The 12,500-nt window shown below is 33.1% G+C and overlaps 1 protein-coding gene across 1 annotated transcript in view; it reads left to right on the plus strand.

Annotated features, from left to right (window-relative positions):
- LOC137649531 (uncharacterized) overlaps positions 1 to 12,500 on the plus strand; it is a 478,998-nt gene that overhangs the window by 461,755 nt on the left and 4,743 nt on the right. The gene's annotated exons all lie outside the window — the stretch shown is intronic.

The raw sequence follows: 12,500 nt of genomic DNA on the forward strand, positions 1-12,500 counted from the left end.
TATATATATATATATATATATATATATATATATATATATATATATGCATATATATATATATATATATATATATATATATACATATATATATTTGCGTGTGTATATATGTATATATATATATATATACATATATATATATATATATATATATATATATATATATATATATATATATATATATATATATACATATATATATACATATATATATATTTGCGTGTGTATATATGTATATATATATATATATATATATATATATATATATATATATATATATTATATATATATATATATATATATATATATATATATATATATATATATATATATATATATATATAAATTATAATTCCAACACACAAGAAAGGGGACACCACCTTATGCAAAAATTATAGGCCTATCAGTCTATTACCAAATGCTTATAAAGTTTTAGCAAAAATCATACAAAGTAGAATAGCAAGGTAAGAAGAGGAAATAACTGATGAGGGTCAAGCAGGATTTAGGCCGGGTAGAGGAACAATCGATCATGTATTCACCTTCTCACAAATCATAGAAAAATTCTGGGAGAAGGAAAAAGATCTGTATTGTGTTTTTATTGACTTCAGGCAAGCGTTTGACTCCATATGGAGGGAAGGAATGATCAGGATTTTGAAGGAATGGGGATTAGAACCAAAAATACTGGAAACCATCAGGAGATTGTATGAAAGGACATCGGCTAGAGTAAGAAAAGGAAAGTGTTTGACAGAAGAGTTCATAACCACTGGTGGTGTTATACAGGGTTGCCCACTATCACCACACCTCTTCAACCTATACTTGGAATGGGTTATGAGAATGACACTTGGAGATTATGAGGGTGGCATAGATATAGGAGGGACAAAAATATCTAACATGAGGTATGCAGATGACATAGTGCTTTTAGCAGAAACTAAGGAGGAACTACAGAGAGTATTGAGAATGGTGGAGGAGCAGTGCAGTATGTATGAATTAGTGATAAATAGAGAGAAAACCAAAAGTATGAAAATTGGACGCCAGAGAGAGGCCTTAGAAATACAGTTATCAGAGGGAGAAGTGGAACAAGTCAATGAGTTTAAATATTTGGGAGTGTTTTTCACAGCAGATGGGAAGAGCAATTCAAGACCGAATCTGAAGTGGCCAGAAAGCATTTGGAAGGCTAAGAAGAATATGGAAAGATAGAAATATATCCATTAAGTTGAAAATTAGGCTATTAAGAGCAATAGTAATCCCCACAGTGATATACGGTGCTGAATGCTGGATACTGAAGAAGAGAGAAGAGAAAAAGTTATTAGCCTTTGAAATGAAATGTCTGAGAAGAATCTGTGGTGTAAGATGGGAGGACAGAATTACGAACGAGAGAGTGAGAGAAATGGCTGGTGTTGAGGACACAATTCTGATTAGAGTGGAAGATATTCAGAGGAGATGGTTTGGGCATGTACAGAGGATGGAACAGGACAGATGGCCAAAGATAGTGCTGCATGGTCAAGTGGCCGGAAATAGACCGAGAGGACGACCAAGAGATACATGGGTGAAAACCTTCAAGAAAGCAAATAGAGGCGAGACATTTCAGCAGCTGGCACAGATGGCATTGGATATGAGTCTGTGGAGAGAATGGCGATATCAGATGCAGGACCCAACCCGGAGAATTCCGGACGGGATTTAGTGAGTGATATAGCATTTTGGAGTTCAAACTCAACTATAACCAGTCATATCATCTTTATATTTCAAGTACATTCGACCTTATGTCAATAACAACGGGTAGAGAGATTTATCATCGAGGTGTATTAAGAACTTTATTGTATAAATCACCAGTGTAATAGCAATATCCTCGTAACGGAAAGACGTTTAGCCTGAAATTTTACGGTTAACGATCTTATTGTGCAATAACCATCCTGAGTGAATGAGGAACATGCTGTTGTCAAAGCTCATAAAAAGTCTCCCTTGTAGATGAGGGGTAAGAATAACATTATGGGACCTGGGATTGTATTTTCGTTTTACAGATCTCATCCAAGAGAAACAAGGAGTTAGTATCTTTTTGCAATATACAATCTAATCATGGTTTTATTTAATATAATTTTAAAGGAAAATTCAGTTGAAACTTAGCTTTGACATGATACTAATCTATGAAAAGATCCATATATTTTTTACAATCTACAGTATCAATTAATTTTTATTATTCTGTGTGCTCACATAAAGGAAAAATACTTTGTTAATAAAGTTTTGTATCTGGCATTTTCATTATAGGTCCTGAATAAGTTAATTTCTTTTTCTTACATGTTCTTAGAATATCCTTTATTTTAAGAAGCTCTTGTATTCTTGGCCTTTATCTGTCTTTTTGTATCATCCTCTTTTTGTATTATACCTAGCTTATATTTTGAAGGTTTAGAAATTCTCCAAATTTCTAATACCTATATACATATGTTAATACTAGTAAGACCATATATATATAAATATATATATATATATATATATATATATATATATATATATATATATATATATATACATTTATATAAATATATATATATATATATATATATATATATATATATATATATATGTATATATATATATATATATATATATATATATATATATATATATATATATATATATATATATATATATATATATATATATATATATATATATATATATATATATATATATACATATATATATATATATATATATATATATATATATATATATATAATATATATATATATATATATATATATATATATATATATATATATATATATATATACATATATACATATATTAGTGTGCTACTTTTATAAGCACACATTGAGTATCTGTTGTTTAAGATGTTAAGTCTTGATAATGAAGTTCATCTTAGTAATTTTAAAAAGTGTTTGACAAAAGAGTTCATAACCACTGGTGGTGTTATACAGGGTTGCCCACTATCACCACACCTCTTCAACCTATACTTGGAATGGGTTATGAGAATGACACTTGGAGATTATGAGGGTTGCATAGATATAGGAGGGACAAAAATATCTAACATGAGGTATGCAGATGACATAGTGCTTTTAGCAGAAACTAAGGAGGAACTACAGAGAGTATTGAGAATGGTGGAGGAGCAGTGCAGTAGGTATGAATTAGTGATAAATAGAGAGAAAACCAAAAGTATGAAAATCGGACGCCAGAGAGAGGCCTTAGAAATACAGCTATCAGAGGGAGAAGTGGAACAAGTCATTAAGTTTAAATATTTGGGAGTGTTTTTCACAGCAGATGGAAAGAGCAATTCAAGACCGAATCTCAAGTGGCCAGAAAGCATTTGGAAGGCTAAGAAGAATCTGGAAAGATAGAAATATATCCATTAAGTTGAAAATTAGGCTATTAAGAGCAATAGTAATCCCCACAGTGATATACGGTGCTGAATGCTGGATACTGAAGAAGAGAGAAGAGAAAAAGTTATTAGCCTTTGAAATGAAATGTCTGAGAAGAATCTGTGGTGTAAGATGGGAGGACAGAATTACGAACGAGAGAGTGAGAGAAATAGCTGGTGTTGAGGACACAATTCTGATTAGAGTGGAAGATATTCAGAGGAGATGGTTTGGGCATGTACAGAGGATGGAACAGGACAGATGGCCAAAGATAGTGCTGCATGGTCAAGTGGCCGGAAATAGACCGAGAGGACGACCAAGAGATACATGGGTGAAAACCTTCAAGAAAGCAAATAGAGGCGAGACATTTCAGCAGCTGGCACAGATGGCATTGGATATGAGTCTGTGGAGAGAATGGCGATATCAGATGCAGGACCCAACCCGGAGAATTCCGGACGGGATTTAGTGAGTGATATAGCATTTTGGAGTTCAAACTCAACTATAACCAGTCATATCATCTTTATATTTCAAGTACATTCGACCTTAGGTCAATAACAACGGGTAGAGAGATTTATCATCGAGGTGTATTAAGAACTTTATTGTATAAATCACCAGTGTAATAGCAATATCCTCGTAACGGAAAGACGTTTAGCCTGATATTTTACGGTTAACGATCTTATTGTGCAATAACCATCCTGAGTGAATGAGGGAACATGCTGTTGTCAAAGCTCATAAAAAGTCTCCCTTGTAGATGAGGGGTAAGAATAACATTATGGGACCTGGGATTGTATTTTCGTTTTACAGATCTCATCCAAGAGAAACAAGGGGTTAGTATCTTTTTGCAATATACAATCTAATCATGGTTTTATTTAATATAATTTTAAAGGAAAATTCAGTTGAAACTTAGCTTTGATATGATACTAATCTATGAAAAGTTCCATATATTTTTTACAATCTACAGTATCAATTAATTTTTATTATTTTGTGTGCTCACATAAAGGAAAAATACTTTGTTAATAAAGTTTTGTATCTGGCATTTTCATTATAGGTCCTGAATAAGTTAATTTCTTTTTCTTACATGTTCTTAGAATATCCTTTATTTTAAGAAGCTCTTGTATTCTTGGCCTTTATCTGTCTTTTTGTATCATCCTCTTTTTGTATTATACCTAGCTAATATTTTGAAGGTTTAGAAATTCTCCAAATTTCTAATACCTATATACATATGTTAATACTAGTAAGACCATATATATATATATATATATATATATATATATATATATATATATATATATATATATATATATATATATATATACATTTATATAAATATATATATATATATATATATATATATATATATATATATATATATATATATATATATATATATATATATATATATATATATACATATATACATATATTAGTGTGCTACCTTTATAAGCACACATTGAGTATCTGTTGTTTAAGATGTTAAGTCTTGATAATGAAGTTCATCTTAGTAATTTTAAAAAGTATTTATTCTCTAAAAACAACAGAGTTAAACATCTCCATCATAGGAGTGGAGCTGGTTTGGTCGGATGACCAATTCAGGTGAAGTATAGATATGAACTGCTTAAATTATCGATATCACAGATATTGTATGCTTAGTTGTCGTAGCATTTAAACACAATAAGGAAACTGTTACATTCTTTCTCGGAAGACACCTGCATCCGGTGACGACTCAATCTTTCACACACTATGCATTGGTGTTGACGTTTCAGAAAAATGTTAAATTGCCGAGGCTGCAAAATACATCCTGTTTATGATTTTATATGACTACAGCAAATCTCACACTAGCATATTCATCCAAAATGACATATTACGTCATGTGTTTTAAACATGTAATAACAAACTATTTCATTTATTACATTAGCTCAGCCAGCTATCTCAATTTTTTCAAAAAAAATTTAACAACAAGCCAAAACATGTTTACTAGGTGTGACTGGACATATGTATTATTCTTTGTTTAACTTTAGCCATAAGCAAATGAGGACGAATGTCCAAATAGGCACATCAAAAAATAATAACAACAATGCATATGAAAAGATATTACCAAAGCAAAGAAAAAAAATGCATGATAAATACAGATCATATATATGGTACATTATTAGCAAATGATTATATGGTACCCAAAAAAAAATACTGATATACATATTATTCGGTAACTTGTTAAAGAATACATGTTACCTTTGTCAGAAACATAGATTAACACAATACGGTAACTAATATAAATATTTGTTACCTTGGTAAAGATTCAATTTTAGTGCACAAACACGAATTCCTGGTACGTACACGTACCACGGTTTCGTACATATATATATATATATATATATATATATATATATATATATATATATATATATATATATATATATATATATATATATATATATATATATATATATATATATATATATATATATATATATATATATATATATATATATATATATATATATATATATATATGTATATATATATATATTTATATATAGGGCTGATATATTTTATTAGATACCCATAGATTCTGTTATTTTTATTTTTTTTTTCTCTTTTCTTTTAACATTCCGGCTTATATATTTTATTAGATGCCAAGAGAAAAAATAATTATATTTTTTAAATGTTTTTTAAATGTATTTTTAACAATGCAATGTAGATAATTTCTTCAATTATATATTACTAGCGTACTAACAGCTTTTCGTACAAACACACTTTCCAAAACATTTTACTCCTTTAGCGAATGAGGTGGCCACTTCAAACGGCTTTAAACTGAATTAAATAAGGAGTTTTGTCTGGACATGGCGAAACATTCTGTTTTAGCTTCCTGCTGTACCGTAACCCACGCCAAACAAGGATGTTCACGGCGATAAATACATCACCGTAATGCCTAATCCTGCTAGTAGTATGGGGTGAAGAATTTCCTTATAAGTCGGTGACAGGTGGTCCATCTCGGTCAATTTCATCAACCGCTTGGCAACCTGTTGATTGTACGGGAGAGGTAGTGCTGGCATTGTAGATGTCCACGTGAAGTTCGCGAAGTAGGCTCGTTCTATGATGAGTGTCCTCAGTCCGGTCACCATGGAGTTAGGGGAAGTCCCGATACAACCATCTGCTGCAACAAAGATGTGGGCTAATGACGTGGATCCGTCAGGGCATGATACATTGAAGCCGTCCTTGTCGTATCGTATCCACGAGCCATTGTTCAGTCGGCAATTGAACTCATTATTGTCAAAGGGATAAAGTTTATCCAGACAATTTTCACTTGTATGGGAGAGAGCACCGTCTAGCACTATACCTAACTCGCATGAATCCATTAAGTTTTTATGGAATTCAAATGAGTCAGCTGTACATATTTTTCTATCCATTGCGTCTGAACAGTGAGTTAATTGATTTAAGTGTTTAATGACCGTATATGTTTCCTTGTCTGGGGAAATCAATACGTGTCCTGGCAAACTGGATATTACTGGATTTGAGTGATTCGTCATGAAAGTCGGAAATGGTGATATCCTGTAAGATTGCCAGGCATCAGAAGAATCAAAGGGAATTGTAATCCTAATCTTGTTATTATCAACGCTTACTGTAATTAGGCTGTAATAAAATTCTAACCTACGTTCGCCTAACAAAGGAACATAGCCTAGTTTATCCCTTCCGTTCTCCAGAATTAACTTTAAGTAACTTATAGGCAACAAATGGGGCGACAGTACACCTTTAGTTGCTAAAGTGATAGCTTCTACATAATCCTTGGATTTCTCAATGAAATGTGCAATTCTGTTATGTATGTGATCTATCTTTGAATCATAATACGTTAACGTTGCCAACAAATCCTGTACTTTCATAACCTGAATGATATTATTTGAATGTTCATTTACTAAATCCATAATTTGATTGATCGAAGCTAACTGATTCCTTAGTTCTGACATAATCAATTCATCTTCATGAGTCAAGAACTCTATTTTCTTATTTTGATTACTAATCTTAAGACGATTGGAAATTCCTAAACCTAAACTTGCAATAGTCCCAAAGATGTTTAATGCAGCATAAATAAACGGATTTCGTCTTTCTTTATGTTCGTGTCCTACAGTCCACATCAAAAGGTCATAAGCCAAAGATCCTGTCTCGTAAGTCTTATTTTTCAAGTCATCAGATAGCATATCTGCAACTTTTAATGTCGATCCAAGCAAACTCTCTGTAGACAAATGAAAATGTCTTCTATGCAACTCATCCAATGAGACAGAAAACCTTGAAATGTCGGTTCTTAAGCTAGTGACATCATTCTCTAGAAGAAAAATTGCTTACATATTCACTTCTACAACTACATTGCTCGATGTAATAAAAACGTCTTCTTGTCTTTCAACTATAGTGCCATATCTAAAATCTATACTTTTAGTTTTAGAGCTCATCCCACACGAGAAAAATGTCTGAGCGAACAATATCACTCCCAACAACAAAAAATTCATCTTGGAAACCTGTAACCAGAAAAATATATGTAATTACTCCCGTATTAAGAAGAAAACTTTTAATCACATAAAATAAAAAAATTTTCCCTCACTTCTTTCCCTCTCTTTTTCTTTTTTTCTTCTTTTTAATTTCTTATGTGAGCCAATGGTACTATTCTCTCATCCGTGGGTTGGGATACGTTTTGAACTCTAAACCTATTGGCCGTTAATGTTTCCAAAATGTTAAATGGGCCTTCAAACTTAGGTGTTAGTTTATAATTGAGTCCTTTACGCACATTGATTTGTATATACACGTTATCACCCACGGTATATGTTTTAGTTGGCTTCGCTATTTTATCATGATTCCTTTTCATTATGATTTGTGATTCTTCTAAATTCTTTCAGAGGATATCATATCGACTTATACTTGCATTTATACATTCTTTTAAAGGATTTGATAGATTAGTTGTAGGCGTTAATACATGGAAAGGCGTTCTAACTGGGGTACCATACAATGCTTCATGCGGTGACATTTTAATTGATATATGATATGAATGATTCAGAGTACTCAGTGCCGCCGGTATTGCAATATCCCAGTTGGGGTCTGATCCCCCTAGTGTTACTCTTAATATATTTCAAAATTTTCTATTTGCTCTTTCCACTAGCCCATTCGACTCTGGGTGATATATCATGGTATTTATTTTCTTTATGCTAAGGAATTCACACAATGAGGTAAGAAAGTGATTATTAAATTCACCACCCGAGTCTGAGATTATCATGTGTGGAATTCCATGTTTACAAATGTAACACTCGTAAAACTTCCTAGCGCATTCAATCGCAGTTTTAGTTTTAAGCGCTATTAGTTCTGTATATCGAGTTAGAGCATCTATAATTACTAAGAGGTGCTTATTTCCTCTGTCTGACTCGTAAAATCCTGTTAAAAAATCTAAATGTATTCTTTCAAAGGATTGATTGGGCACAGGATAAGCCCCTAGGCTGACAGGTGTTTTCGTATGCCCTTTGTTTTCCTGACATGTGCGACAATTAGCTATGTGTCTTTTTATATCTGTAAGCATCATATGCCAATAAAACAATGATTTGGCTTTCTGTGACATTAATGAGAACCCCGGGTGTCCATGTAATGGATTTGAATGCAACCAATTCAGGACAGTGGAAATAAGTGAGATTGGTACTACTACCTGGTCGTTAGTTACATGTGGTGTATTGCGGGTTTTCCTTGTCACAGTCCTACACAGAATATTATCTTTGATTATATAATTCTGCTGCTTATACTTTATATATCCCTTTTCCTTATGATTGCCATTCAAAGCATTTATAATTGTTTCTATTTTCTGATCTTTTCTTTGCTCAGTCTGTAATAATTCAGCGCTCCAGCCTAAATCTTCTTGTTCAGATATCGTTTTAACAATAGGCATGGATGTTGATATATCTATTAATTTAGCTAAAGGCTCCGTACAAGATGACACGGGGTTGCGTGATAATGCATCCCCAATGATATTTGCTTTCCCAGGTAAATACCCGATTCTTGCGCCAAAATCTTGAATGATCAAATGCCACCGAGTTCGTTTAGGGCTGTGGTTGAAGCCTTTAAAGAACTCGGTTAGTGGTTTATGGTCAGTAAGAACCTTAACGGGATAACCGTAAATTATGAACTTGAAATGCACTAGTGAATTAACAATAGCTAGCCCTTCCTTGTGTATTACTGCATACTTACTTTCGGAAGTTCTCAATTTTCGAGAATAGAAAGCTATCAGGAAAAATTGTTTATCATATTGCTGAAGCAATACCCCTCCTACTCCTAAGTCTGAGGCGTCTGTTGCAATGAAGAATTCCTTACCGAAGTCAGGAAATTTTAAGATAGGAAAACTACACAGTTCATCTTTCAAGGTATTAAACGCCTGTTGATGTTGCTCAGACCATATGAAATCTACGCCCTTCTTCGTAAGATCAATTAAAGGAGCGGCTATTATTGAATAGTTGCGTATAAAACGCCTGTAATATCCACTATAACCCAGAAATTGCTGTATTCCCTTGACATTAGTAGGTATGGGAAAATTACGTATAGCCGACACCTTATCATGGACTACTTTAAGACCTTGGCTTGACACCATGAAACCCAAATATATAATTTCTGTTTTGAAAAATTCACACTTACTAATCTTTACCCTTAATTTATGTTGTCTTAATCTCTGTAGAACTAGTTCTAACTGACGCAGATGTTCTTCTAAGGTGTTAGAAAAGATTATAAGATCATCCATATAGGCATGCAATATATCCCCTAACAAGTCTCCAAACACTATTTTAATCATTCTTGTAAATGTTATAGGAGCACAACGTAAACCAAAAGGCATCCGTAAAAATTCATAATGTCCCCTGGCTGGGCTGAAGGCTGTGTATGGGATACTATCTTCTTCTAATGATATCTGGTGAAAGCCTTTAAGTAAGTCCAAACTGGTAAAATATTTATTCTGACCTAACAAAGACAAAATATCGTCAGTACATGGCACTGGGAATCGATCAGGGATCGTCTCCTCGTTTAGACAACGGAAGTCGACGCAGATACGCCATGTTCGATCTTTTTTCGGTACAACTATTAAAGGAAAATTATAGGGGCTGTTTGATTTCCTAATGACTCCTTCTTCTAGCATTTTACCTACTTCATCATTTATTTCATTCTGGAATTTCATAGGGAGTCTGTACGAGGGTACATAGATATTTTTCTGCTTGTCCTTTAACTTTATTTAATGCTCGATCACATCTGTTTTTCCTAAGGATCCATCCGTAGTGGTAAAAACATCATGATATTTAGTTAAAAGTCCAAAAATTTTCTGCTGAATTTCTTCGGCTTGAATGTCTTTATTGATTTTATTTTTAATAGATCGCAAAAGGGATTCATCCGCAACTGATTGAGAGTGATTGATTTCAGCAACGGTAAGAATACGATGTTTATAAACTTCTACATCCAAGATATGTTGATTTTTGTGAATTACTAAAGTGTTATATTGTTGATGTGAGCCTACTGTATAAATAGCTTGTGTGACAGACAATCCGTTAGTTTTCAAAGTGTCGGAAAGGATTGATATTTCAGATCCCGGTAATGTTTTCTTTATTTGCACTATTAAATTCGAAGGTACGTTTGGCTCGATAGAATGCGTGCAAGATGATATTACGGGTGAACGAGAATTCTGCTGGATCGCGTATATTATTTCTTTATTAGTGAGACAAGTTATTGGTTCTTCAACGTACATTACGGTTACATTTGTCGTCTCCTTTTTATCCAAAACTGATTTTAGGGTATTAGAAGACTTATAGAATTTCCATTTGATATACATGCCGTGCTTGGTAGGGGCTAAGATAAGGTTTTGATTTCCCATAGATGGGTATCCTATAATTACAGCTGGATACATGTCAATGTTTTGTGCAACAACAAATGTATCGGCAAACGTGCGTTTACCGACTTTGAATTGAACATGAGTTATGCCTATGACATTTATTTCATTATTTCCTATACCCGAGAGTCTAACTCCGGATTTTTCAATCGGAAAGTTCGAAAACAACAAATGATGTGTCTTCAAATCCATGATATTACGTGGACTACCAGAGTCAAAAAATAACGTAAAGGATTTGTGTTCTAAATTTAAAGCATATAAGGTTGGTCGTAACTCATTTTGGCTTATTATCGTATGAATTTGTTGCAAATCTACGGAAGCATGCACTGTTTTACTTAATTCGGCCGTGTGTTTCATAGGAAAATCTATTGCCTCACAATTATCTGATAAAACATTAAATTGATTATTCAATACTATTGACGTTGACATGAATGACCTTATCCCAACATCACTCTCTTCCCCTCTGGAGTTAACTATGTGGTATTTGCTTTGCTCTGCACATTCTGAAAATTAGTCTGACCTTGCGAGGTCTGGTTTTACGACCCAGGCTTAGCGATATTCGAAGAAGTGTTTGTTTGCTTTGGACTCTGAACTGCATTGACATTTGGTTGTTTCTTCTTATTGTTAAAATGAGGATTTTTCTTTTTATTTCCATATGGAACTGACTGTGGAATTGACTGTGTATTTCTGGGATTCTGTTGTGTCTTACGCAAGTAACACTGATTGTATGAATGTGTCGAACTATTATGAATTGAGCAGAATTTCGTTCTGCAGTCCGCGCTTAAGTGTCCTTGACGTTTGCAATTATAACACGTCATTCCTGCTACTTGACTATTATTAACTACGTTGACTGTTTGTGGCTTTGTTTCATTCTTTGCAAAAACTTGACTTAACACGGGATCGAGATCTGGACACTTAGACATGTGTTTTTTTATCTGTTTATATACATCCAATTCCGTACTTGCAGGCGTTAACTTTTTATCAAAACACCGCACTAAAGCTTCAGGCAACATAAGTGTCATGCAAGTTAAATACATTAATCGTAAAAAATCTTTCACGGAGATGTTATCTATAGTAACCCAAGTGGAATTACCTAAAATGTCCTGATATTAATTAAGCCTATCAGCTATGAGAGCTGCTCTCTCAATAACATTAAGCCGATTCATAGTGGCTTGATTAAGTGTATTTCTTAACGTTAATACTACATCCAAGGCTTCTTCACCCCCATAGACCGCGCGTAACCT

This window comes from Palaemon carinicauda, chromosome 11, assembly GCF_036898095.1.
Source record: "Palaemon carinicauda isolate YSFRI2023 chromosome 11, ASM3689809v2, whole genome shotgun sequence".
In the NCBI taxonomy this organism is placed as follows: Eukaryota; Metazoa; Arthropoda; class Malacostraca; order Decapoda; family Palaemonidae; genus Palaemon; species Palaemon carinicauda.